Consider the following 24,657-nt stretch of genomic DNA (forward strand, 5'->3'; position numbering starts at 1 on the left):
TATATATATATATATATATATATATATATATATATATGCATATATGTGTGATGACAACTTCCAGACATGTACAATGTTTTTAAAACAAATCTAGTGTCCTTAACACCACTCAGGGAGTGGGTACTGAAGGGGAGGGAGTTTTCTTGGGGCTTAGGAACCCTAAAGGGACTTTGGTGCAGCCCAAGAGACTAGAGCCTGTTCAAAAGCCTTGGCCTGTGAAAACCTGCATGGATGGATATCATAGGGTAACTTGTAACTACAACTGTGGACCTTCAGAATCCTACAAAATAAAGAAACCTGGAGTAGCTCTTAGCAATGCTACAGTGACATGAAGCTTCATGTCTTTGAAGCAGGGCTCAGCTATGTTAAAATGGATAGGATTAGCTGGGCAGTGGTGGTGCACACCTTTAATTCCAGTACTTGGGAGGCAGAGGCAGGTAGATCTCTGAATTCAAGGCCAGCCTACTCTACAAAGTGAGTTCCAGGACAGCAGGGCTACACAGAGAAACTCTGTCAAATAAGTAAGTAAGTAAGTAAATAAATAAATAAATAAATAAAGGACCAGACAATCTTGGAAATTTGGAAATCAGGGTGAAAAATTGTCAAATGGTGACTGTAACATCTATCTGGCTCATGTTCAGGAAATGTAAAGAGGCCATGATTCCCAGGACTTTTTTTTTTTTTTTTTTTTTTTTTTTAATAATTTAGTAATCTTGTTACATTTCAAAGCCCACAGTTAGTGAGTCTTCTGGGAAAGCCAACTGTGGTCCACAGCTGTCTTCATGTCTCCCAGGCCAGGCTCTCTTCAGCTCCTCCCTGCTCCATTCTTGGGCTGCAATCAGGCCCTGGGAGGGAATATAAAGATGATACAAAATCGTTGCATTAGTTCACAGTCAAGTGCTGCCTCATCTTTCTGAATAGAATCTGAGGTGAGTCAGGAAATGGATGGCGTTTTTCAAGTCACATGGATCAGCGCCCCAGAATTCATCATTTTCACCAGTGGTTGTGGCCCACAGCCTTTGATCAGCTTGACCCTGTACACAAGGCTCACCTGACACTGTGTGTGTGTGTGTGTGTGTGTGTGTGTGTGTGCGCGCGCGCGCACGCTTGAGACAGAAACAGGAGAGAGAGAAAGCAGGTGTGTGTGCATGCTTGAGACAGAAGAAACAGACAGAGAGAGAGACACACAGAGAGATAGAGACACACAGAGACAGACAAAAAGAGACACAGAGACAGAAAGACAGAGAGGAAGAAAGCAAGTATGTGTGTGCATGCTTGAGACAGAGAGAGACAAAGACAGAGAGAGACAGAAGCATACAGAGAGGGTGAAAGCAAATGTGTGTGTGTGTGTGTGTGTGCACGCGCGTGCGTGTGCGTATTTAAGTTAATGCTTGAGACAGAGACAGAGAGACAGAGACAGACAGACCGAGAGAGAAAGCAGGTGTGTGTACATGCTTGAGACAGATACAGAGAGAGAACAAGTATGTTTGTGTGTGTGTGTGTGTGTGTTAGTGCTTGACCATGCACATGACACACACACACACACACACACACAGAGAGAGAGAGAGAGAGAGTTTCATTGTGAGCACAGTAAAATGTCCTTGGTAAAATAGTAATCACATTTAGTTTTACAATCTGATGATTTGAGTACTTTAACAAGAACTGCTTTTGAAAAGGAAAACTAGGAAAAGGAAATATTTATATATCCTTTAAAACAGCGTGATTTCAGAGTGCCTGGGTGGGGCTGAGCCTCAGGTATCTTACATTTAACTGCTCCTTTCTCCTTCAGTGCTTGTGACTGACATTCCTGGTGAGCTGGGTCAAGAAGACATCAGATCAGCAAAGTTCACAAATTTCCTGCAAGTCAGTGACAACAATCATCCTCAGCTTAGAACTACTTCACTTTTAAACCAAGACAGCATTCTAAATGAGGACTTGGCTTCTGTCCTTGCTTATTAGAGATTTCTAATTCATTATCACTAATGATAGATTTTTTTAACAGCAGTACAGAGTAGTCTGTAAATAGAAAAATTGAACCCATTTCCTGCTACAAAAGTCACTTCATTTAGAGGGTGAGAGTCTATGTGATAATCCTCACGGTGCCCAGGGTTTAGGCCTCCAAGCTAAGAGTGAGTTTCTTTGCCTGCTTGTGAGTTTACATGAGATATTGTCTCCTCAGGTGACACCCCAAGCTAGACTTAAATTATCAATCCTTCTGTCTCAGCCACCAGAGTGCTGGGCACATAGGCATAATGCACCTCACTTTTTTTCATTCTTAAAAAAAGTAAAGCTTTAATTGTTTTTAACAGTAGCATCGAGGGGTGAGGATAAGAATTAACTAAACACACCGGAGTCTTAATTTATCTTTCTTCACCTTGGTAGGTTCCAGCCGCCCACACTAAGGCTACAAGGTTCAAGCATAAGGCTGAGGTTCTCTAGCCAGACCTTGGCCCTTGGCGGGCTTCCTTCTCCCAAGAGCCTCTCAGGCTCCTGTGCCACGCAGGCAAGGCAAGGGGAGTGTTGGGAATGGCGCCAGTTCCCACCCACTTTTGAGCAGCAGGGAGAAGCACAGGAAACCCATTAGCTTTTTCCTTCAAGACCTAGAAACCAGGAGTTGCCACCAAGAGCTAGAGGCCAGCATGCTTCCCTAAGTAGCTCAGAGTTGGGCCTCTGATACCCTCTGGATGCTCGGTTCCAGGGTTCCAGACACTGTACACCCTGGGCTTGACACATAGGCTCCCAGGGATGCTTTCTCCACTTAATTCGTCATTTGAGGTGACAGAAACATCAAATTGGTGGCAATTTGTGCTTCTATTGTCCCACCACCACCAACAAATAAAACAGCCTAAAGACACAGTTACCCCATCATATAGGAAGGGGGGGAGGGAAGGGGTCACACATGGCTACAGAGGCAAGGACACAAGGTTTCTGGCTCTCTTTTTCCTGTAACTTTCCCATTCAACAACCCCACATATTGTTTACCCCCCCCCTCCCCGAGTTGATCACTTCCTTAGAAGGAGAACTGAACATGGCATCAATAAAACAACCCTGCCAAGGCCATTTACCTTTAGTTCCAATATGAACTTTTTGTTGGGATGCTTACTTGGTGAGGCTCAAATCCTTGCAGAAGTGCAAATTAGCCCAGCTGGCTCTGTCTATGAAGAAGACCCTCTCCGAAAGCCATCAGGGGCCACGTGGGGATCTCTTGCTCTGTTTCCCTGGATGTTCATTTGTCTGATCTATCTATCAAGTAAGCCTGAATTAGCAGAGAGTCTCCCGGGCCCAATTCACTCACACTCCCCCCCCCACCCCTCGGGTCTTCGGATGATACGGAAGAACTGAATCTTAAACTCCTACCCTCTTCCCATTCGTGATCCGCCGAGAGGCGCGCACATACCTGGAGCCGAGGCCGGCCTAGTAGAAGCGCCACGTCTCTGCTTTGCGAGGAGCTGCCCGCGGCCCTTTATAAGGCCCAACCCGCCAAGTAGCCACGTCGGAGCAACTGGACAGGGGGCGGGTAGCCACAGAAGGCTTCTGCGAGGCGAGAAAGAGAGTCCCTAAAAAGTCACCACTTGGGTGAACTTGCACTCGGGAGGCACAAATGGGACTCGTGCGGTGTGGTGACGACCCCCGGGGAGTGTGTAGGGGTCCCATCTGGGAAAGAGGCGGGCCCAGAGGAGGGGCCTTGGAAAGTCAGGGGCGGGTGGGGCGCTCCTTTTGCACCCGGGAGGGGCGGAGAAGGGGAGGTGCGGCGGCAGGGGCGGGGCGGGGGCGGGGCGGGGGCGGGGCGAGGCGGCCCTGTGCTCCCCGCCGCGAGCTCTGGGCCCGCGCACCCAGTGCTTTTCTACTCGCCGGGAAGGCGGCCCCGGCGGCGGCTGCTCACGCTGTGCGCACTCCCGGGCGCTGCGCTCCCGTCGGGAGTGGGCTCCTCAAACCCTGGCTGGTCGCGGCCCCTGCCGAGAGGTGGCCATTGCATCCCATCTTCTCACTGTGGGGGAGCCACAGTGCGACCCCTCCTTGGGGTGTTCCCACTCGCCGCTATCAAGCAGAGGGCATTCAACTTTGCCACCTTGAGGGTCGTCCCGGCTCAGCGCGAGCCTGCTCACTCAGCTGCACACGCAACTGGGCACTCCGTGCTCTAGGCGTCTGACTTGGTCCCCAGTCCGGTGCGCTGCTAGCAGAGGATAGCTCTGGAGAAGTGGCGGGGAGCAGTGGCGGCTGCTGCCTCGACTTCCCCCGCAGCGCGCTGAAGAGGACCCTTGTTGCCGCTCCGGGCCCCAGACACTGGATGACTGGCAGAAGGAACGCTCCCCGCATCTGGTGAGTTCGCTCCCCGCAGCGTCCCTGGGTTTCGCGGCTGAGACCTTGCGTGGGTGAACTGGACCTGGGGCAGCACTGGCCTGTCTGTGGGTGGTGTAGGTCTCGGCTAGGGTCACTCTGCAGGCGCCTGGGTAGGGACAGGCTGGCAGCCGCGCGAGTAGGGATAGGACCACCTTCAGTGCGGAGGCGGTCGCAGAGGAGCTAGTGCACAGGCTGGAAGTTTGGGTCGTAGCCTTTGCCCGGATCCGAGCAGGTATTGGAAAGGAGCTGGAGTGTTCGGGCGTGCGACCGGCTAGTGAGCGAGCCTGCACCTCGGCCAGCGCCTCTCAGGTACTCGTGGAGGTCTGTGAGAAAAGCCAAGCTCGCATGGTGGTGGGAGCTGCAGCCGGGTCTGGCAGTCGGGATCGCCTGCCTCCCAGCCCTGTGGACTCGGGAACATTTTTCAGCTCTCGGTACAGTGGCTTTGCGGTGTTGGTGAAAATCCGGGGATAGCGGGACTAGGGCTTAACTCCACCAGGCTGTTTTGTTGGGGTAGACTGAGGCAGGGGTGGTGAGGCCTGGACATCCACCAACCGGGTGGGCTCCATTCGTGGAGCCCCTGTGCGCTGGCAGCTTCGCCGCCGCATGCGTTTCGTACCCGGACTCAAGGTCTGGGTCCAGGGCAAGGAAGATCTGGGCTCGGAGGAACTGTTGGGGGCGGAGATTGATTGATCCCCCACGAACGCCCCTGGTCCCGGGCCGAGTGCGGTTAGGTCCCAGTTTCCCTGGCTTTGGCGGGAAGCGCCTTCTCCTCATCTTTTTGTTGTTAGTACCTGGATGCTGTTGCCTGGAGTTGGGCTTTAACTTTCCTGCTCCCGCGGCATCCTGGAGATGGCCGGCAGGGGGCGGCAAGAGAGAGCTTTAGGAGAGGGCGAAAGGATGCTGCTGAGCCTGTTGGTGTTTCTGTCCTGGGCAAATGGGTAGGGATCCTAGGTAGTGGTAAAACACAGATTTTGCAGTAATTTCATCTCAAAAGGTGAAGGGCGGAGGAAGTTCTTCTGTTAACCATAGAGAACTTTAAGCCTAGTTAGGAAAAGCGACAGAAAAGTTGGACATAAGCCCTCTAACAGGAAGACAAATTCCTACAAAAGCCTCTACAAATCTTTCTCCTTTGACAACTGAATTTGACAAGAAGTCAATTGAAATTGTGTGAAAATATCAGAGTTCGGCTCCTGGTTAAAACGACGGTTGTTAAAATTATTGCAGCTTATTTATTCATATTTATTTAAAAATAGCCATGTGTCCATCTTTTCTGGAAGGGCCCTGATATAATGGCCAAGTTTGTGAAGAGCAGATGTGTTATTAATTACGGAGTTAGTCTTTTTAAAAGGAGACACAGAAAGACAAAACTAGACTTCAGTAGCACATGTTTTTTTAACACCCAGTTAGGATCATTGAATCAATTGCTGATTAATGCCACTTTTCATTTTTTGAGAGAATCTGAAGCCCATCCCTGGGAGGAAGCTGTTCATAGTACCACTTAAGGCTTAAGGCTTAAGCAGACACTGTCTGTTGTAGATCACCGCAGCAACTTTTCTTTCCTGTGTTTACTCCAAAAGAAGTGTGCATTTCTTTCTGCCCACTCAAATTTCTTCTGCGTGCTTGATTTTCATGAAAAAGCAGTTCCAAGTATAATTGTTTGAAGCACAGATTTCCTTTCCCTTGAGTTTGTTTATTGTAAAAGCTTTTGAGACCATGGCTCACCCAAGATGCTGCCTGTAGTCACAACGTGCATGCATACAACCATGGAGTCAGTCTATGAACTGGTGGTATCCGCTTTTAGAAGTCTTTAGTGGACACATACTTTTTCTCACAAAGGATGAATGGATAATGGTCATTATTTTATGCCTTTTAAGATGTGGCTAGTTCCTTTGGTTGTCTTAATGGCAAACATCTGTGGGGTCCCTGCTGAGAGCAAAGACTTTGGTCTTCTGGGTGGGAGAGCCTGTATTTGACTAGAGTATGTGAGGTGTTCAGAATCTGGTAAAAATAAACTGGTATTTGTCCCTATCTGTGTCTGTCTCCGGTGACTTCCCAGCCATGTCTGCAAAGAGTGAAACAGAGAAATGTAGACTAAAGAGTAAAGCTAGTTGACAATGATACTAAGGTAAATAAATATAAGTGCATTTTTGCAAGTTTAGCACATGCCTGGGTGCTATGGGTCACCTGAAGCCCTCCTAGGCTATCAGTTTCTCATAGGATATTGTTTTCTGTCCTCACTTGAGCCTTTTGCTGAGGGACAGTCATTAAAATAAGCATTTTTCTGTATGCTTCTGGCTCAAAATAGATGCAATTTCGCAAGGGCTGTATCAATTGCTTCCCATGCCATAGAGGGTTACCTAGTGGAACCTTTGCATAGTTCCAATTAACTGGGTAGTGGTTTTTAAGGGCTCTTGATGTCCTTTTAATCATCAAGTCACTGAAATAGAGGCTTTTCACTGAAAAAATACAGGAAGGTGGAGGAGGGTTGGGTGGGACTTTGCTAAGAGTCCAGCCAAGGACAAGACATTCAGATGATCCAGTGAGCATGGACTCCAGAGTCTAAGGCCCCAAAGGAGAAGCTTTTGTTACAGATCACGTGACATGCAATGCAGAATAAATCCATTCATTTACATTAACTTTTGGCTAAGTAACCAGTTGTTTTGTTTGTTTGTTTGTTTTTGTTATAGAATTATGTGCAACCATTCAGGAAAAGCATTTGTACTTTCTACAATAAATCAGCTATAATTCTTGATTCTAAAATTATACCAAATTAGTATTATAAAATGTATCTGAAGTTGTTGCTATAGTTACCCAGACAAATTGCTTAGCCTATAATTGTAATACCTAGGTGACAAGTTTTTGTGTTTAATGTTCAATACTGTTGAAAACATAAATTACAGTGTCTAACAAATTGAATTACAACAAAGTATCTAACAGGGAAGCTTCTCCATTTCTGCCCACCTGCACCTGCTTGCAAATTTATATTTATATTCTGCAAAGTTAACTTTTCTGAAATCCCCAGATGAGCATATGTCATTTTCTACGTTGTTTATAGTGTCTTTGGTACTGTTGTTGGCAACATAGAGATTTTTCATAGACACTCCCCTCATCCTTTCTAAATAAAGATAGAAGTCTAGTTGAAAATTACTATGCTTTAAAGCCTCTGTTACCCTGCAGACATGATCTGCTATAGATAGGGCATTTTGCTGTTTGTAATTCTCACAGATTGGTAGCATCATGGAGATGGTTATCCACCAACTTATTGGGATATAGCTTGATGAAGCAGCTGCTATATGTGTAAATACAGCATGTATTTTCTGTGTATTTACATTTTTTTATTACATTTATTCATAAGTAAGTGAGTATGCATGCATGCCTCTGTGTGTGTGTTGTGTATGACATGGTGAGTGTGTGAAGGTCACATGACAGCTTGTGAGAGTTAGTTCTGTTCTTTCACCATGTATCTGAGGACCAAATTTGGGTCATTCGATTCAGTAGTAAGGGCCTTTACCAACTGAACCATTCTGTTTCAGGCACTGGCTATTCAGGTACACAAAATCTATTTCTGATAGAAAGGGAAAAAAAGGAATATAAAAATCTACTTAGGACACATACAGAGTTTCCGCTCTCTGCAGGTCTGTCTAAACTTCTGTTTGGTTCAGTGTCTAAGGAAGACAGAGCACAGCAGACAAAAAGCTTGACCCAAGAGAAGATATTGAATCCTAACTAATTTATGTTAGCACACAGATACTGACATAATTAATTGGTGCCTTGTGGAAGATTCTAGAAATAGGAAATCTGGCCTCCATTTCACAGGGTAGTTTGAAGCCAGACAGCTCTTTCACCTGAGACAAGCCATTGAAAAGGGGATCTTTGCAGCAGGGGATTCAAACAGTCAGAAAGCTTTTCCCAAAATGTGGCTGCTGTCATTGTCTTCTTTTCGGTCTTTCTTTTTTTTGGCCATGGTGGGGGGAAGGATTTATGGTTATTTGACAAGATCAAAGATGAACACAAGACATTCCCCTTCCTGAGTTCTCTAATGCTTCCCCACAAATGCTCACTGGTACACATGGAAAAGTAAGTCACCCAGTTACTCCTTTTTCTTCTCATGTTTTAGGATTGGCTTTCTGATTAACAGCAGCTGAGAAACTCTTTCAAAAGAGAATTCCTCTGTTGCAGGATGGATTTCTGTTATATTTGGTCATGAGGCCACCTGCTTTTTATCTTACAGTCTTTCATTCCCTTTGTCTCTGCATTTCTGTAGAATTGACTGACCTGGAGTTCAAGCCCAGTGACGAGGAAGCACACAGCGGAACAATTCTACTCTGTGTTGCATTTTCATGTACATTTGAGAGTAAATCCCATTACCGCAGTGGGTAATTCAATTACAGATATATATGATAAATAACCAGCCAAGTGATACTATCAGCAGCCGGCACTATTGGAGAAATAATACTGTATTTGCTGAGATGTAAGATTAAAAGGAAAAAAGTTGTAGGCAGATGACAACCAGAATTGCACAAGGACAAGTTGGTCACAGGCAGTAGAGTCCCTTTCATCTGGTTCACATTCACCCAGTGTCTGGCAGTGATGTATAATGTAGCTACAATATAGCTATGGGAAGAAAAGCAGGCAAAGACAGTAAGAAGTCATACAAAGCAATTTCTTCTGCTTTGCCTGCTTTTTGCCAAATGGTTAGTGCTTCATGAAAAACTTCTGTTCCAAATCACAGGCGAGATGAGCTTCATAAACTCCATCCAAACACAATTCCATACAAAGAAAATCTCTTCCTGTAAAAATAGGCAGACAGACGGAAACCAGAACTGCTCTGTATCGGAAGAGGGTCCCCAAAGCTGTTTGTACCATGATGGATGCCGAGGGATATTTGCAGTGAAGCATCCTGAAACCAAATGTATTTTAGAGACACAACTGATTTCTGAATTAATTTTAGACAGTGAATTTTCTATGCTGATCATAATGCTAAGAAAGTTATAACTAGTGTCACACCACAAAATAAATTAGTGGACTGAAAAATAATGGCCCTAAATGTTAAACTTCTTTGGTCTAGCCAATACTACAATTCAGCCATCATTCATTCTGCTTGACCTAAATGTGTCAGGCAAACAGGATTTGCTTTTAAACTGTCTTGTTATTTAAATCCTGTGCTTGACTTCAGGGGAATTCTGAGAGGTCCATGGTTTAGGGAAGCAACTTGCCTGGTTGAGAAATAGAGTGCAGGAAGCTTCTACCTTCGATTTGGGGTTTGCTGGCTCCTGAAGTAACAGAGAGTGGTGGCAAGGAAATGCCTAGCTAGAGAGCCAGGCAATGGGTGTCATAGGTAGAGCAGGAATGACAGCACCACTGTCCCCAGGGGACTCATGGATGCAGGTAGTAGCTTATGAGGTTCAGGAGAGTGTTTGAGCCATCCGGGCAGACTTGGAGATGGCCAGAGCCATGGCAGGTGAGAGACTCACATCCATTTTGGTTGTGTAGAACCCTGGAAGAGCTAATCTCCCAAAAACATGGTGACTGGAGATGGAGATGGGAAGCCATGGTAGGTGGCTACCAAGTGGAGCCTCAGAAAGGACGGTGCAAAACAACATAATAGGCTGAGGTTATGATCTCGAGAAATGCGTGAGGGCACAAGAACAAGCTCCCAACCTTGAAGTCAACAGTAAAGCCATGTGAGTTTGCCCGGCCACCTTTTGCCCACTTCAAGACCTCCAATTGTCACCTGTTGGTCCTTACATTCTGAATGGGTCCAAAAGCCAGAGATCTCCAGGAAGGGTCATGAAGGTGCAACTGGCTGTGACCTCATGGCAGGGCTCCAAGTCCTGTTCACTGTCAACCACTGCCCCTCCAGACTCCAAGTCCTGTTTTCCTGCATTTTTCTGGGAGGCATTCAGCCTTCAGGCCGGGCTGCCTTGAGGTCCTTACTCAAACATTTCCTCTTCAGAAGGGGTCTCCAAATGCACAGTCTAACACGCCTCCTCTCCCTTCTCCTCCCCTTAGTCTTCTTACTTTACTTCACCCCTTTATTGTGCAAGCACTGCCCACATGTTGTATGCATTTCTTAATATATTTCACCAGTTCAGGGTGTAAATGAGTCAGGTGGGATTGCTTTTTTTTATAACTGTGTACCCCAATTCCTAGAATGGTACCTGGCATATACAGGGCACTCTGAGTGCAATGAATTTGTAAATGAATGGGTAAATACATTTATATACTAAAGCCTGCAATAGAGCATCGGCCACGTATGACCTTGGCTTACTCAGATAAACAGGTAACATGGATGGTGAGAACTGTTTATATTTTTCATGGAAAGGAACATATTCTCATAGATTCAAATAGATCCATGACAACAGCCTTAGAATTCAGGTGAGTTTGAAAGCCAGGAGCAGGGGGACTGTATACTCCATATATTCTAATATATGCTAATTATACAATAAGTAGGTACTTGGTAAATGAATTGATGACCTTGCTTGGCTTGGAATTAGCATAAAAATGCTTTGTGTGTATTAAAACATTAAAAAGTGAAACTCCAGACTGTTATTTGCTTGTTTAAAATCACTTTCCCACCCACACAAAGTTCCAGGGAACAAATTGTATCCTCATTTCTTATTTTCACACATTATGACTTCAGAAAATTTTAGAAATATGCCAGGCATTCTTATTTCTTCCTGAGAACAGGGCAATCAGCCTTGCCATTTGGTTGGATATATATGTTTAACAAGCTAAAGCAGGTAATTGGCTAAGCAAAACCTTTTGTGTCTGTGCAGTGGGCTACTGCTCAACGATGACCCCACTGAGCTCTTGATATTTGCTGTAGTAGCTGTGAGCCTCAAAACATGGAACTGGGTGAAAGAAGGCAGCCACAGAAGACCACATATTGTTTGATTCCATTTATAGAAACTTCTAGAAGAGGCAAAACTGTAAAGATGGAAAGTGGATAAGTGGTTGCCTTGGGCTGACAGTGAGAATTGGAAGTGAGACAAATGGGCAGGCAGGCATCTCCTGGAGATCGGCAGTGCATTCTGGAGGAGTTCACCCACATGTGCATTTACTCACATTCACTGACTTGAATGCTCACAATGAGTCAGTTTCACAGCATGTAACATACCTCAGTGATATGGTTATAAATGGAAATCTGGAACATAATTTCTAAAGTTAGAGTGAATTAGACTGCCTGCAACCTAAACATAGCTCCTGTTCAATTTACTTACTGGGGGTTTTATTCTGAGTTTCCATAATTTTTTATGTAGAGTTAGTGTCAAGCCTACTGGGCTCCAAGATGGATCAAGTTCCCTTGATACAAAGAACTTCTTTCTGGGAGTCTGTGACACTGTGGTCTGTGTTAGGGGTGTAGATAAACTCAGGGTGTTTACACATGGGACCATAGAAGCATGTCAGTCGATCAACTAAACTTGGGCAGCTTAGCTACTTCAGGAGACACTCTTGGCTTCAGTAGGCTCCCAGATTTATTATGGGGTCTTTGATGTGGGTCCGGTTATTTTGGGTTTGTGGAGAACTGAACCCATGTTTCGTTAGCGCTTCAGTCGGGGTGTGTAACTCACAGGACAGAGTTTCTTCACTAAGTGAGGATGCTCTGCTTTGCAGGGGTCAATTTCCCAGTGGCTGCTTCTCTGTTCACCTACAGCTGGCCTTTGCCTCAGGGGGTGGGTGAGGCAGCTAACTTTTGGCTGGTGTTTTCTTTCTTTCTTTCTTTCTTTCTTTCTTTCTTTCTTTCTTCCTTCCTTCCTTCCTTTCCCTCCCTCCCTCCCTCCCTCCCTCCCTCCCTCTCTCTCTCTCTCTCTTTCTTTCTTTCTTTCTTTCTTTTGTAACAGGGTCTTGTCATATAGCCCAGTGTTGAATAACTTTCAGCAACCATATGCAAAACAGAAAGCAAGATTTTATGCTGTATGCTGCTCTGCACTTTCCTTTTCTCCATATATCCTTCCCTCTCTCTCTTTCCTTTTTCTCTTATTATAGCATCCTGGCATTGTTGCCCATGCTATCTCAAACTCCTGAGCCTAAGTGGGCCTCCCACTTACGTGTCCTCAGGTGAAAGCCGTCATGCCTAGCTAGAAGGCAAGTTTCAAATGCTACAAACTGGTACACCTTTCATTTTTAAAGATTGTGGAGCCATTTCTAGCTCTTTCTATTCTGCCTTCTGCCTTCATATATATATATATATATATATATATATATATATATATGTATATATATACATATATATATACATACATATATATATTGGTTTAACATATATATATATGTATATATATATATATATATGTTAAAGTGTAAAGCTGAGAATAGAACATGGGTAGATGTACATGTGAACTGTCTACTGCCTGCAGTTTCCTTCCTCCCCAGCTGTTGATAAGTTGTGGGTACACAGACATACATGTGAACCGCCTGCTGCCTCAAGTTTCTTTCGTTCTCAGTTGTTGTCTTCCAGGGGATGTGAGTGAGGCTAGCCCTCTCCTCTGGTTTACCATGACTTCCATCTGTCTACGGCCTTAACGTCTGTTCTGCTCCCGCCACAGGCTGCCCAGCTCCCCAGTGTGCACCGTGCTCTTTCCACAGCCATTGGCTTCCACACGGTGACTTTCTGTCACAGTGTTGGCTTTGGCACAGGCAGCCTGTGCTCCAAGAACAACCTGCCTAGATTTCGGATCTGACCACGGCTGGCCAGTGCTCTAGCTCACATTCAACTCTGTGATGGTTCAGAGAAACACACTGCATTTCTTCAACACCTCATTTCTTCAGTCCCTGTAGCTGTAGGGAAGTTGAGATGGGCTATCCGAAATTCCACTACCATATTTTTATAGACCTCTTAGAGTATTATTTCTCACTGACTTATTCTGAATCTTTCTCCTCTCATATAAATATCCCAAGCCTGATACAAATTAAGAGTAGTATTTACAAAATGACCATGCTTTCTACTACCAGTTCTGAATTCTTGCCTTGGCAAGTGGAGGATTTATTTATGAGACTAAATTATTATTATTCCCTTCTTTCTGCCCATTTTGATGGTTTCAAGGGATCCATAGAAGAATGCTATTTATGTAGGCAGTACTTTTCTTGTCTACTTTAGTTTCCAGTGAGCTAATATTCTCTAGTATTTTAAGAGATCCAGTTAGGCATTTTTTGTTAAACATGCTGACTAATGATTGCTTAATGGATGGAGTTTTACTTATATAGTAAGCAAACAATGTTAGTATCTCTCATTTTAAAATCTCTGGAGTAGCCATTGGCTTGTTTTGGCTCTGATAACTTGAGTTGATTGTATTAATGCATTGTGTGCTGTGTGATATTGTGGTTTAATAAGGATCAGGATAAAAAAAAAAATAGGCCAAATAGATGTTTATTCAGGGAGAAATAACTTACAATCTAGACAGATGAACACCAGCAAGTTCCACCAGATGCTCTCCTCTCCGTGACGCATTCCCTGGCTCCTCCTCTGACCTAGTTCCACTGGTCACTTCCGCCCCTGGCTCCACCCCCACTGGGCATGGTCATTGCCACAGAAGGAGACAAAGTGAATATCCCACTACAGTGTGATGTGGAGATATTGCTCTGACTGGGGATAGCACTATTACCTTGGAAATATTTAACTTTTTTTCCAGCTATTTATTTTTCTGGCAAGCACCTAAGATTTCACATTAAGTATTGATGTTTGGATACTAACAGATGTGTGGGAACCTAACTTTATTGTTTCAGGCTGAAGCATCAGAAAGGGCCCTGGATATCACTTCCTAGCTTGAAGGGTGAATGACTTCATTCTCTTGTACCAGTAGACAGCTCCTTCCCACATTTTCCCTAAAGTTTAAGTTTGGGATGCAGCTCTGTTGGGAGACTGTTTTTCTAGTGTTTGTCATGGATTGGAACTCCATCACTAGCATCAGCATTGTATAAACCCGGGGTGTGATGACGCACACCTGTAATTCCACCCTTTGAGATGTGGAAACAAGGATCAGAAGTTTCTTGGCTGAATAGCAAGTTGGAGGCCAGCCTGGGCTACATGAGATCCTGTCACATCCTGATACATAAGATCCTGCTCGTGTGTCACCAAAAGAAACGTCCTAACTCTGAGCTAAGAATTAAAGGGACACATTTGCTCAAGCTTTTCTAAGCCCTGTGGGAGTGAGCTTAGGTGCCAGAGGTTGAGGAAACACCCTCCGTACGTATTAGTATGATGAGGTGTCTGTGTGCTTATGTGGGGAGTCAGAGGTCCACCTCAGGTGTTATTGGAGGCCCATCTCTAACTTCCCAGTGCTGCCCTTGTATGTTCTCACCACAAACCACCACCTCCAGTGTATTTATATGGACTCTGTGGATCAAGCTCAGGTCTGTAGCCTTGTGAAACAAGCACTTTGACTGTCTGAGCCCTCTGGAACGGCAGCCCTCATTCAGTCTTTTAATTATTATGCTCCAGCTTCTCCAGAAAACATCTGTCTCAGCCATCTTCCCTTACCCAGCTATGCAGACCATGGTTTGCTAGCTTGGCTGGCCCATGCTTGTCACGATCCAGGGATCTGGGAACTGCTATAGCTGGTGTGACAATAAGCTCTGGGGCTGCATGTGTCAGTTCACCTTAAGCCTCATTTGTGTACCATGTGCTGGTGCTAGGCTGCCTCGCCTGGGAGGACGTGTCTGTTTCTGGAGTCACATTCTCTCTGCTTGCTGCAGTGTGATGATGGAAACCCTTTCTTCAGCCCTGTTTGCTCCTCAAAGGGAGAGATGGGGCAGGTGAGTACCCCTCTTTCCTTACTGCCTCCCCACCACCAGCCAACCGTTTTTCCTTTGCTCTAGGTCACACCAGGTAGTGCCGGACTGGTGTCTGATATGAAAGTATTCTCCTCCTTCCCTCCTGTTATCATAATGCGCCTGGGGAACCTTGGTGGATTCCATGGCAGGTGAGGGTGTCCGAGGCAGGGGACAAACATGCCAGGCAGACAGAGCTTAGTGAGAAGTTTTATTAGAGAGGGGGGCAGGGGAAGAAAAGAAGAGACACAGAGATACTGAGAGGACAGAAGAGAAGAGGCAGACAGGAAGAGTCCTGCCTGCCCCCTGGCGAACAGCAGAATGGAATGAGAGTGTAAGTGGGTGGGGCTTTCCTTTTAAAGGGGTCCTTTACACCTGGGCTGACCAGTGTACTGCCTGAGTGCATTCTGCCAGGTGACAGGGGCAGGCCAGCATCATGCCTGAATCCTTACACCTACCACTCCCAATTTTGTCTTGGGCACAGCTAAAGCCATCATCTCCATAATGCCTTTTACAACCAAGGGTGTAAGTAAGTCATGGGTAGTGGTCCGGGGGGGGGGGGAGGGTGGAGGAGAAATCTTGGAGGAAGAAGAGAGGAGGAATTTAGCAGAGCCGTGCAAGTCTAGACAGCGTAGTTGTTGCAGTTTCCAAGTCTACTCTGAAGTCAGGCCTGGAGCCAAATTTACTTTCTGTCTGCCAGGAGTGATGGAATTCCTCAGTCCCATCACCAGCTTGTGAAAAGACATCATTGAGGGAAGTGCAGAGGAAACTCATTCACTTGAAAGCTTATGCTTGCCTGAAAATGTTATTTAACTTGAGCAATTTCTCCAGGCCCACCTGCTGAGTCTCCATCTACCCTACATGGGAAGGACAGTGGGAGACTCACAGTGGAGAATTTAACAGGACACATCTGAGAGGTCACACTAGCAGGATGGGCTTTTAGGGTTCCACGCTGACTACAGCTTCACAGAGTCAGTGTGTTAGTCTGTTTTTCATTGCTATAATGTAATATCCAAGGCAGGGTAATGTAATAAAGAAAAGAGGGTCACAGTTCTAGAGGTATAAGGAGTGAGTGGTACCAGCGTGGCTTAAGCACTGGTGAGGACCTCATGATGGATGGCATAATGGTGGGAGCAAATAAGACAGGAAATCACAGCCATGGGAGGGGCCGATAACAACCTCCCACGAGACATCTTAAAGTTCCTCCAACATTCACACAACCACCCTGAGTACCAGGCTTATAATGGGATCCTCCGGATGGCCACTTCATCCTGCCGTGGTGATATTTAAATGCTTGGAGTTTAGTTCCTGCAACTGTAAACTGCACAATTTAAGACATTATGATGCTGTACTCCAGTGGTAAAAACACTCAGAAGACATTTCTTAAAGGAATATGTACTGGCTTTTCATTACTCATTAATTTATACCAAACGGCCAAGGGTAGAGAGAAAATTAACTTACTTGGCCTTTGGAGAATGAGTCCTGAATTTTTGATGGGAGGAGGCACTCCCCAGTGTTGGTATATGGGAAATGGAAGATGTTCTTGTGTAGATTGTAACAGAAAACATAGACTTCATGTGCACACTGTGGTTCATTTGATTGGCAAGTTCTGGTTGGTGGAGGGGAGCAGGAGAGGCTTGGGAACATGAAAGACCTGACAGATATGCCTCATTTCATGTGGGTGAATCAAAGTGCCTTAAGAACCTTCTAGAAACCTAGAGTAGTGTTGTTGTTAGGTTTTGTTTGTTTTGTTTTCTCCTCATAGTGTCTAAATACCTTGTTCTTTTCTTCCTTCCTTCCTTCCTTCCTTCCTTCCTTCCTTCCTTTTTTTCCTGCTTGGAAAAGAATCATGATCTCCCAGTGGTGGTATTATAGAGAAATTTAGCAGGATGCAGCTCGGCTTTTGTTTTGTAATTGTCCCTCATGCCACCTAGTACCATCCAGTGGCTTTCCTTTCCTTCCTCCCTTGTGAACTTGTGAGATGGTTAGGGGGTCAGGGTGAGAAGGCCTTGAGAAGCAAATATCCTCCCAAATTAGGGTGCTCCCGCATGCAGAATGGTAGCTCTATTTAGTCTCATCTCACTTACTATAAAGTTAAATAAAGCTGGTCCATTCATAATGGCCTTTTCTGTTCTCTGTGTCTCAAGCACATGTTGGGTTTGTTTAAACAGGGAAAAAGATTACAGCTTGGATCTTTCTAGCTGTTTGTGATCATTTTTTTTTTTTACCCACAGAAGAGTCAGGAAGAATCACTACCCAGTTTGGCACCAAGTTCTGGAAAATTGTCAGCCTCTTTCTCAAGAGTGCAAGTTCACCCTCAATCTATAATCAAGGGTGACTTTAATTAGTGGTGGCAATATACACACTTTTAATAGTTTGAAGATTTGCTGTTAAGTACCTTTCAATGATCTTTTGGTATTTTGTGTTTTAATTAAAAGTATATATTCCCAGAAGAGTTAGCCTTTGGGGCCAATCTTCCTGCCTTGGGGTTGCTAGAGATGGCCCTAAATGGAAGAATTAGGGTTGCAATTGGAAGCATGGCAGATTGTCATTAAGAGACCTGGACAGAGGGGTAATTAGCACATTGTTCACAATAGGGACTCCTGGGAGGCCCTCAGGGCCAAGTGTCCTTCTTGGATTGTTCTTTAATTGCACTTTGAATGAGCACAGAGTTGGCTACTGGGTTTAATTAAGCCTCAGGGGCTAGACTTATGAAAACAAGTCCACACACATTAGAAAAGACTGATTTCTGGAGAGTCCACAGGATTACCTACAGTTAGCTTTTTTCTTCTTGTTAAACCGGCCACCAGTGTTGACCTCTGTCCACTAGCTCTTGGGCCTGATAATTGTGGCATGACCCAAACAAGTGCAGTTGATTTTAACTATTTTAAAATCCTGGACTAAAAGCAGTGTCAGTGTCAGATAAATCCATCTTTTGTGTATTTGCACATGCTTGCAAAGCTAAAATCATAGATGAAATTATATAAAAGGGATTGGAGCACAGTAAAGCTGGAAAATAGCTGAAGGAATATATCAGTGTTTGAAATACATGTTTGACAAGCTTTTCCCTTATGAACAACTGGGAATTTATTAGCCGTTTCTTCACATTAATTAATTTAATTAGGTTAGTTGGATTTATTTAACCAAAGGCGCCACATTTCAGTAGTTGGAGACTCAAGTTATATTCTTTTTATAGTAACTGTCCCAAGTGAGTACTTCATGACTAAGTTATAGTAAACCCCCTGCTTACAATGTTAGACATTAAACCCTGTGTTAATTATATATTATCTGTTTGACTACCAAAGTGAGAGATCTATTAAAAAATAACCTGGGGAAGATTCCCCAGACCTCCTTAAGGAATTCTTTCTTGCATTCCAGATGTGTCACCCAGTTTGTAACTAGGAGCACATCAGATATGCTTCTAATGTCACCTCCCTCACAGGGCTTAGGTGTCATGAAGGGCAATGGGGGAAGTCACATTAACAGGAGGTTGCTGCCTTCCTAGTGTTTCAGGAGATCCCTGAAGTATTGTCCCCATCTGTGTGTGTGAGAGAGTGAACTGAAGACCTATTCGGTGCTCTGTGCTCTACTCCTGAGGTAAACACCCAGTCTTGTTTATTCCTTTTAACATATAGTCTGTCCTTTACAATATAAGTTGGTGGCTTTATTGCATAAGGCAGCAATCGCTGTGTATATTCAGTGTTTGGGTCTCTGGTGTTGTGCTCCCTGTCTGTCAGAGAGCACATTATAACTGACGATGCAGTTCTTTGCATGCAGAGGTTGCCTTAAGTGAGAAATGGCTTCAGGGTTACTAAGTAAATCTTGTACTGTTTGCAGGCTTCTTTTCTGGTGGATAACAGGGACTTTTGGGGCCATCATCTCTGTGGCATTTCTGCCTGCCTCACAGGGTCCCCGGATACACAGTGGGTTTCTCAGTGCCTTCCAGGGGGCAAAGGGCATGAATTCACTTTTGTGGTAGGATGTCCTTCCCAGCGTGAAGATGGTCAGCAGCCAGGATGAGGAAGAAGGTGGCTTTCCACAAGTAGAAGAGCTTCAGGATGTGAAATGGAAAGCTACAGCAGCTTGAAGGCCGCTCCATGGAGCCCCCAGCTGAGGGCAGCAAGCCCTGCCTGCCTGGGCTGTGTTGCAGCTCTTTGGCAGGGAGTTTGGGTAAACGGGAATCTCCTCTTTAAAGTGAGTTCAGTGTGGTGGCCAAGATCCCTAACTAGTCTCCATGCTCCAGAGAAGATCCATCTCTGTCTTTCCCAAGCTCTCCCTGTGTGTAGATCCCGAGGGGAATGTTGGGCTAAGGCTAGTATTCAGAGTGTTATTGTGCAACACGAAAATACCACACAGAATTTGCTTCCCAAGTTACAGCAGGGGTTGCAAGGCAAGTGACATCCACTCTTCTCCTTCCTTTTTGTCTCCTTACAGAAACCTGAGAGAGGGCCATTTAGGGGTAAATTTTGGTCAATACTTTTAAAATAAGGAACAGATCATTGTAAAGGAGTCCTTAACTCTCCTTTATGCAGGGACATTGTTACTTAAGATTTGTTAGTCAATTGTACATGTGTTTTAGTGATGGACACTTAATTTGCATATAAATACTCATGTTCCAACTATCAGTCAAATCCTATGCATCCTGGAGAGACGATGTGTAAATACCCATGTGGTCTATTAAATGATGCTCCATCATTTAGATGGGCATGTCTCAGTTTTCCTACCATCAGCATCAACTATGTGTACTCCACTCCCTGCCCCCAGGGACACTGCCAGCCTTGTTTTCTTCTGTTCTTCACAGTAAAAGCCAAACTTTGCAGAGGCTTAAAGGTTTTGCTTGTGATGTGCATTTAGGTATGGTCAACTTTAAGAAAGTTGTGAAGGCCGAGCTCCAGGGCAAGTACATACCTCGTACTGGCAAGTGCCTCTGATGCATTGGCTCCCACTAGGGCTTCCTGGTGCTTTCCTGGCACTTGCCCTGTCGTTGGAAGTGGTGCTGGCTACTGGGCCACCTAAAGTAACAGCTACTGAGCATCTGAGTGTGTTGTCCTCTGTATTTAGCGGTACTTGGGTTTCAGCCACCCATTCAGAAGGCTTAGTGCAGATTTTCTGTTGCAGTTGGGTAGTTCACAGAGGGAAGGGGTTTCTTCTGTCTCAAGGTTCTGAAAGTCTATGAGTATTGTGTCCTATAGTAGACACACCTACTATGTTTCTTCTAAGTGTGGTGAAGAGGGAGCGAAGGGACCAGAATGGAAAACACACTCAGTGGCCGCCTCTCCCATGGAAGAACTACATAAATCTTTCTTAAAAAAATAACCCTGATCACTTCCTAAGAGCACTGCGAGTACCCCCCCCCATTAGGCTGCCAGTTAAACTTCAGCTTGCATGTTTATGGGAACAAAGCACATCCATGCCAAGTGATAGCTTGAAGTTCCAAACGACACTAGCAAGTACAAAAGGAGTGCCTGGGCATTGGCTTAGCAACAGCTTATCAAAAAGACTTCCATTCAAAACTCCATTCTGCTCCAGCAAGCTTGCTCCTGAAAAGCTTTACACAGAATACATGAATAATAATAACCCAAGCTCCTGGTCACTTTCAAATGTACATGTGGGATTTTACAAAGATTTGGATATTAGGAGGGCAGTAATTGAAAACATGTGATTAGTTTATAATGTGGCCAAAACGTTTGGGTCCAGTTCAGTCCATACCTCAATACCACTGGCAGAGGCCTATGGGTCAATGTCTGGAATATTCCTGGTGTCAGATTTCTACATGCTTAAATTTTAAAACGATGAAATGTGTCAAGTAATTTCAGTTCAGTGGCTCAGCTGTTGGGAGAGACTGTGTAACTACAGGACAAGGACAGGTCATGCATGCAGCTCTCCAGGAGGGCAGGCTGCCCACCAGAGTGGTCAAGTAGAACTCTGACCTCTTGCAAAGGTGCTGATGGGTCTGGTAGTCAGAGAGGAGACTTTGGGCTTTTGCTTCAGTAAAGCAAAAGGGAAATGGTGCATTGTGGAGTTGGCAGGCTGAGATGGGAATCTTTTGTGTCCAAGGCTGGCTGCCTCCCCCATAGCACATGATCACTGTAGTCAGTGGTTCCCGAGGCTCGGTGTAGCTGACAGCCGGCTGGGCGTTCAGAATTGGAAGGGTAAGGACGGTAACAACCAGAATCATCTGGGCAGTGCCCACATAGGCTCAGCACTCGATGGCTTTTCCCTTAGTACCAAGTTCTGCAAGTAAAAGCACCACAGTTATACACCCTGCCCCAGCCTGACGTCTTGCTGCAGCTCCGCATCTTCACTGCCTTGAAACCCTATGATGATGTCTAGAGCTTAAGTGAAGGTGCTTCTTTTCTTCCACAAGACCTCCTTATTTTTCCACTCTTTTTGAAAGGAATCAAATTAAATCAATAATTACATGTAAGTATAATTTTATAGTTGCTGCACAGTCCTCTTGGGGGCCTGGATTCCGTTGGCTAGTCTCCTGGGTCTCATCCCCTAGCAGTCACATATCTGCTGGCCCTGGCACCAACACAGCTGGCCTCTCACAGCTGGGTGCAAGACACACCTCATTTACATCTGGCTCCAGACCAGCCTATAGCCTCTCTCCTCTATGCAGAAAGGTTCAACAGGCACAATATGGATGAAACTTTTCAGGCTGTGCCCCAAACCTGGCACAGGCTTATTTTCTTTGAGTCATTTTGGTTGCACGGTACCAGGGCTTCCCCTGATGTGCAAGGTTGGAGAAAGTTAAGTGTGCCCTGATGAGTCAGGGGCAAAGCGCACTGCAGAGGAGGTTGTGGGAGTGGTGACTGTGCTTAGGCCATCCGCCACTCCATTCCCCGTGTGCATCGTCTGGGGACTGAGAAGACTACGTGTCATCCAGTATTTAAGTCAGTCATACTTGTCTTCATGCCTTTGCATACAGGGTGTAGGAACTAACTGGGGGTAACTTAACCACACACCACATGAATGCCAACACATTAGAGAATGGGGCATCCTTTTTTACACTGGTGGCTTTTGCTTCATGAATATTAGCTCTGTGGTCTCCTGCAGTAGCATTGCCTTTGAGGTGGTTTCAATATACCGACAGGACAATGTAAGGGTAGTGGTCTTGAGAGAGGATTCTAGATGCAGTTTGTCTTTGAAGCACAGCCCTGATGCATCCTGAATGGGAACTTTGGACATCTGTTAAGTTGTTTCTGGCTTGTGCTCGTTCTGTAATCATCTGAAACTGTTCGTGTATGTTAGTTAGTGTGTTAGCATCCTCCACGGTGAGCAGTTTGTAATACCAGTGGGTCTGACTCTTGGCATGAGCCAATGAACAGAAACTATTATATCTGCGCTGTGGTTTGATGTCTTTCTCTACTTAGAAACACATTCTCTATGCATCTGGTTTGCCTCCCTGGCTAGGTCCACTGCACACAGGAACACCTTCGCAGAGAAAGGGGAGGGGTAGGAGGAAGGTGGCAGCATTTGCTAAAAATACAGCCAGAGCTGGGAGTTGCTGCTCTACTTTGCATAAGAGCAGACAGCTCAATGTTAGGGAAGGGCAGTCTGCTGCTGCTCTACCAGGTTCTTGGCAGATGCCAGGCTCTGGAGCACATTCTGTTTGGCCTCCCTCTTACCCCATGGAAACTGCAGAAAGGAAGAGAGGCAAACAGGGTCCTGGCTTTAGGGATATCCACAGCTGGATGTAGCTGGATCCTTCTACCCAAAGCCTCAGCACATTCAAGATCTGGTCAGTGGACTTCCCGCTCTGTCTGTCCCAAGTGGCTGCTAAGCCCTGTTACTCCTGCTGACTGAATTGTTTCTTGTGTTCACACAACGCTTGAAATGCATTTTCTTTACAATACTCACATGGACTGTGGTGTGCCATCTGCCCCTGCTGGCTGACGAATGTCAGCATCTATATCCCATTGGTTTGGTGGTATCAGGTCCTGCAGGCAAAGGGAAGGAAGGGAGAAGCTAAGATTGCCGCCCTTCCCTTGTGTGTGTGAGGAGGTTGATGGGTGTCTATCTTTCAGCTACTGTCAGCCTGTTGTAAGTAGCTTTCCCATGTTTTGAGCAGGATCAAAACCCTGGCCGCTGACTGCTCCCTGTCCAGCTCTCTCTCTGGTTATCAGCAAGAAGGGAATCTGGGACTAGAACCCACAGTGTCAAGTTGTACCAACTACCCCAGCTCTTCTTGAAGTCTTCACTTCGTTGTAACTTTCAAGACTATTGCTGCAAAGGCCACTTGAGGAAGTCAGCAAAAGAGACAGAGGCCAGCACAGTTTTCATGAGAAATTTGGAGCATGGATGCTGTTGGTTACTCTCCCTGAGCTGGATAATCCTTTTTTCCAAGCTGACATCTTTATCAGGCAGTGGACATCTATTTACATAATTGAAGGCACTGTGTGAATTAATTTTGATAAAGTGGGTAAACTTTGTTACCTGATGACAGACCTTATAAACATCTAATCTTCTTTATCTAAACCTACAAATATCTACTTGGATCCTGGTTTATGTGCACACATCCCACTTGGCTTTTAGCTCATCATAAACTTAAATGTTTATCCCCATATTTTGATAAGCTTTGGGTAGTCGGAGGGAATGGGAAGAGGGGTGCTTTCTGAATTCAGTCTTCTCTACCTTTATGCATCATCATACTCCTGGAATTGGCTTTCAACAGGGAGAACGTTGCTGGGAGATGTTCAGTCCAAGCTTTGTAGCAGTCATGTTTTTCATGGAACACGCGGTTTATTAATGAAGAAAACAGCTTTCCACATGTTTTCTGTCTGACCTAATATGAAGGGATTCCAGGGCTTCTATGTTCTTCATATTTATTAAGATTAGGATTCCTGCAGTGATTATAGTTCTTCATCATTCTGTTGAAACCTTATTCAAGATCAGAGATTGCAAATAGTCATGGTTTTTTTTTTTTTTTTGAGATGCTGTTATAAACACACACACACACACACACACACACACACACACACACACACACACACAAATAAACCTTTCTAAACTCTGAGATCCTTTGTCCATCCCTATATTGCCCTGCCTTTTAAAGAGTTTCCTGCCCAAAGAAATTTGACCTCCAAAGCCTCCTCAAATGTTCTCATTGAGGGCGGGGCCTGCAAAGAAGTGCCTGTGTGTGTTCCTTGGTGTCCTACTACTTCAGTGTCCCTGGCTTTTGTGGCAGAGAAATGCACAGGCTTTGTCATCATTTACCACCTCTGCTGATGGATGTCTCTTTCCACCAGAGTGTGAGATGCGTTGGGACCTGTCACCTTGAAACCGAACAGAGGCAGCTTAGGGGAGAGGGTAGCAGGAGCATGTGGCAGAGTTCCCCTCATCATGGTGGATCAGGAAGCAGAGAATACAGGAACCAGGGGTCAGTCCAATATTCTGTGACTTCCCCTTAGTGAGTGATGTATGTCTGTTAGTCAAGCTCCACAAGTCCCGCAGTTTTCAATATGGTGCCATCAGCTCCATACTAAGCCTTCAGAACATGAGTCCATGGTAGGGGAAGGGTATTTTACATCTGAACCAACACAT

General features: G+C 45.2%; 1 protein-coding gene, 1 long non-coding RNA gene and 1 other non-coding gene across 3 annotated transcripts in view; 1 reads left to right on the forward strand and 2 right to left on the reverse strand.

Moving 5' to 3' along the window:
• Positions 1-671: 671 nt before the first annotated feature.
• LOC127220824 (uncharacterized) lies at positions 672-3,619 on the reverse strand. The gene is made up of 4 exons (XR_007834394.1): positions 3,398-3,619; positions 3,104-3,243; positions 1,765-1,857; positions 672-845 (listed from the first exon to the last, which is right to left on the reverse strand). It is a non-coding gene; the product is annotated as an uncharacterized LOC127220824 (long non-coding RNA).
• LOC127220844 (small nucleolar RNA SNORD123) lies at positions 929-998 on the reverse strand. Its single transcript, XR_007834405.1, has one exon. It is a non-coding gene; the product is annotated as a small nucleolar RNA SNORD123 (small nucleolar RNA).
• A 789-nt stretch (positions 3,620-4,408) lies between the features above and the next one.
• Sema5a (semaphorin 5A) overlaps positions 4,409-24,657 on the forward strand; it is a 415,024-nt gene continuing 394,775 nt past the window's right edge. The window contains exon 1 of the mRNA XM_051182617.1: positions 4,409-4,650. The gene's annotated coding sequence lies outside the window, so the exon portion shown is untranslated. The remainder of the gene's footprint in view (positions 4,651-24,657) is intronic.

Source organism: Phodopus roborovskii, unplaced genomic scaffold (assembly GCF_943737965.1).
Source record: "Phodopus roborovskii unplaced genomic scaffold, PHOROB, whole genome shotgun sequence".
Lineage (NCBI taxonomy): Eukaryota > Metazoa > Chordata > Mammalia > Rodentia > Cricetidae > Phodopus > Phodopus roborovskii.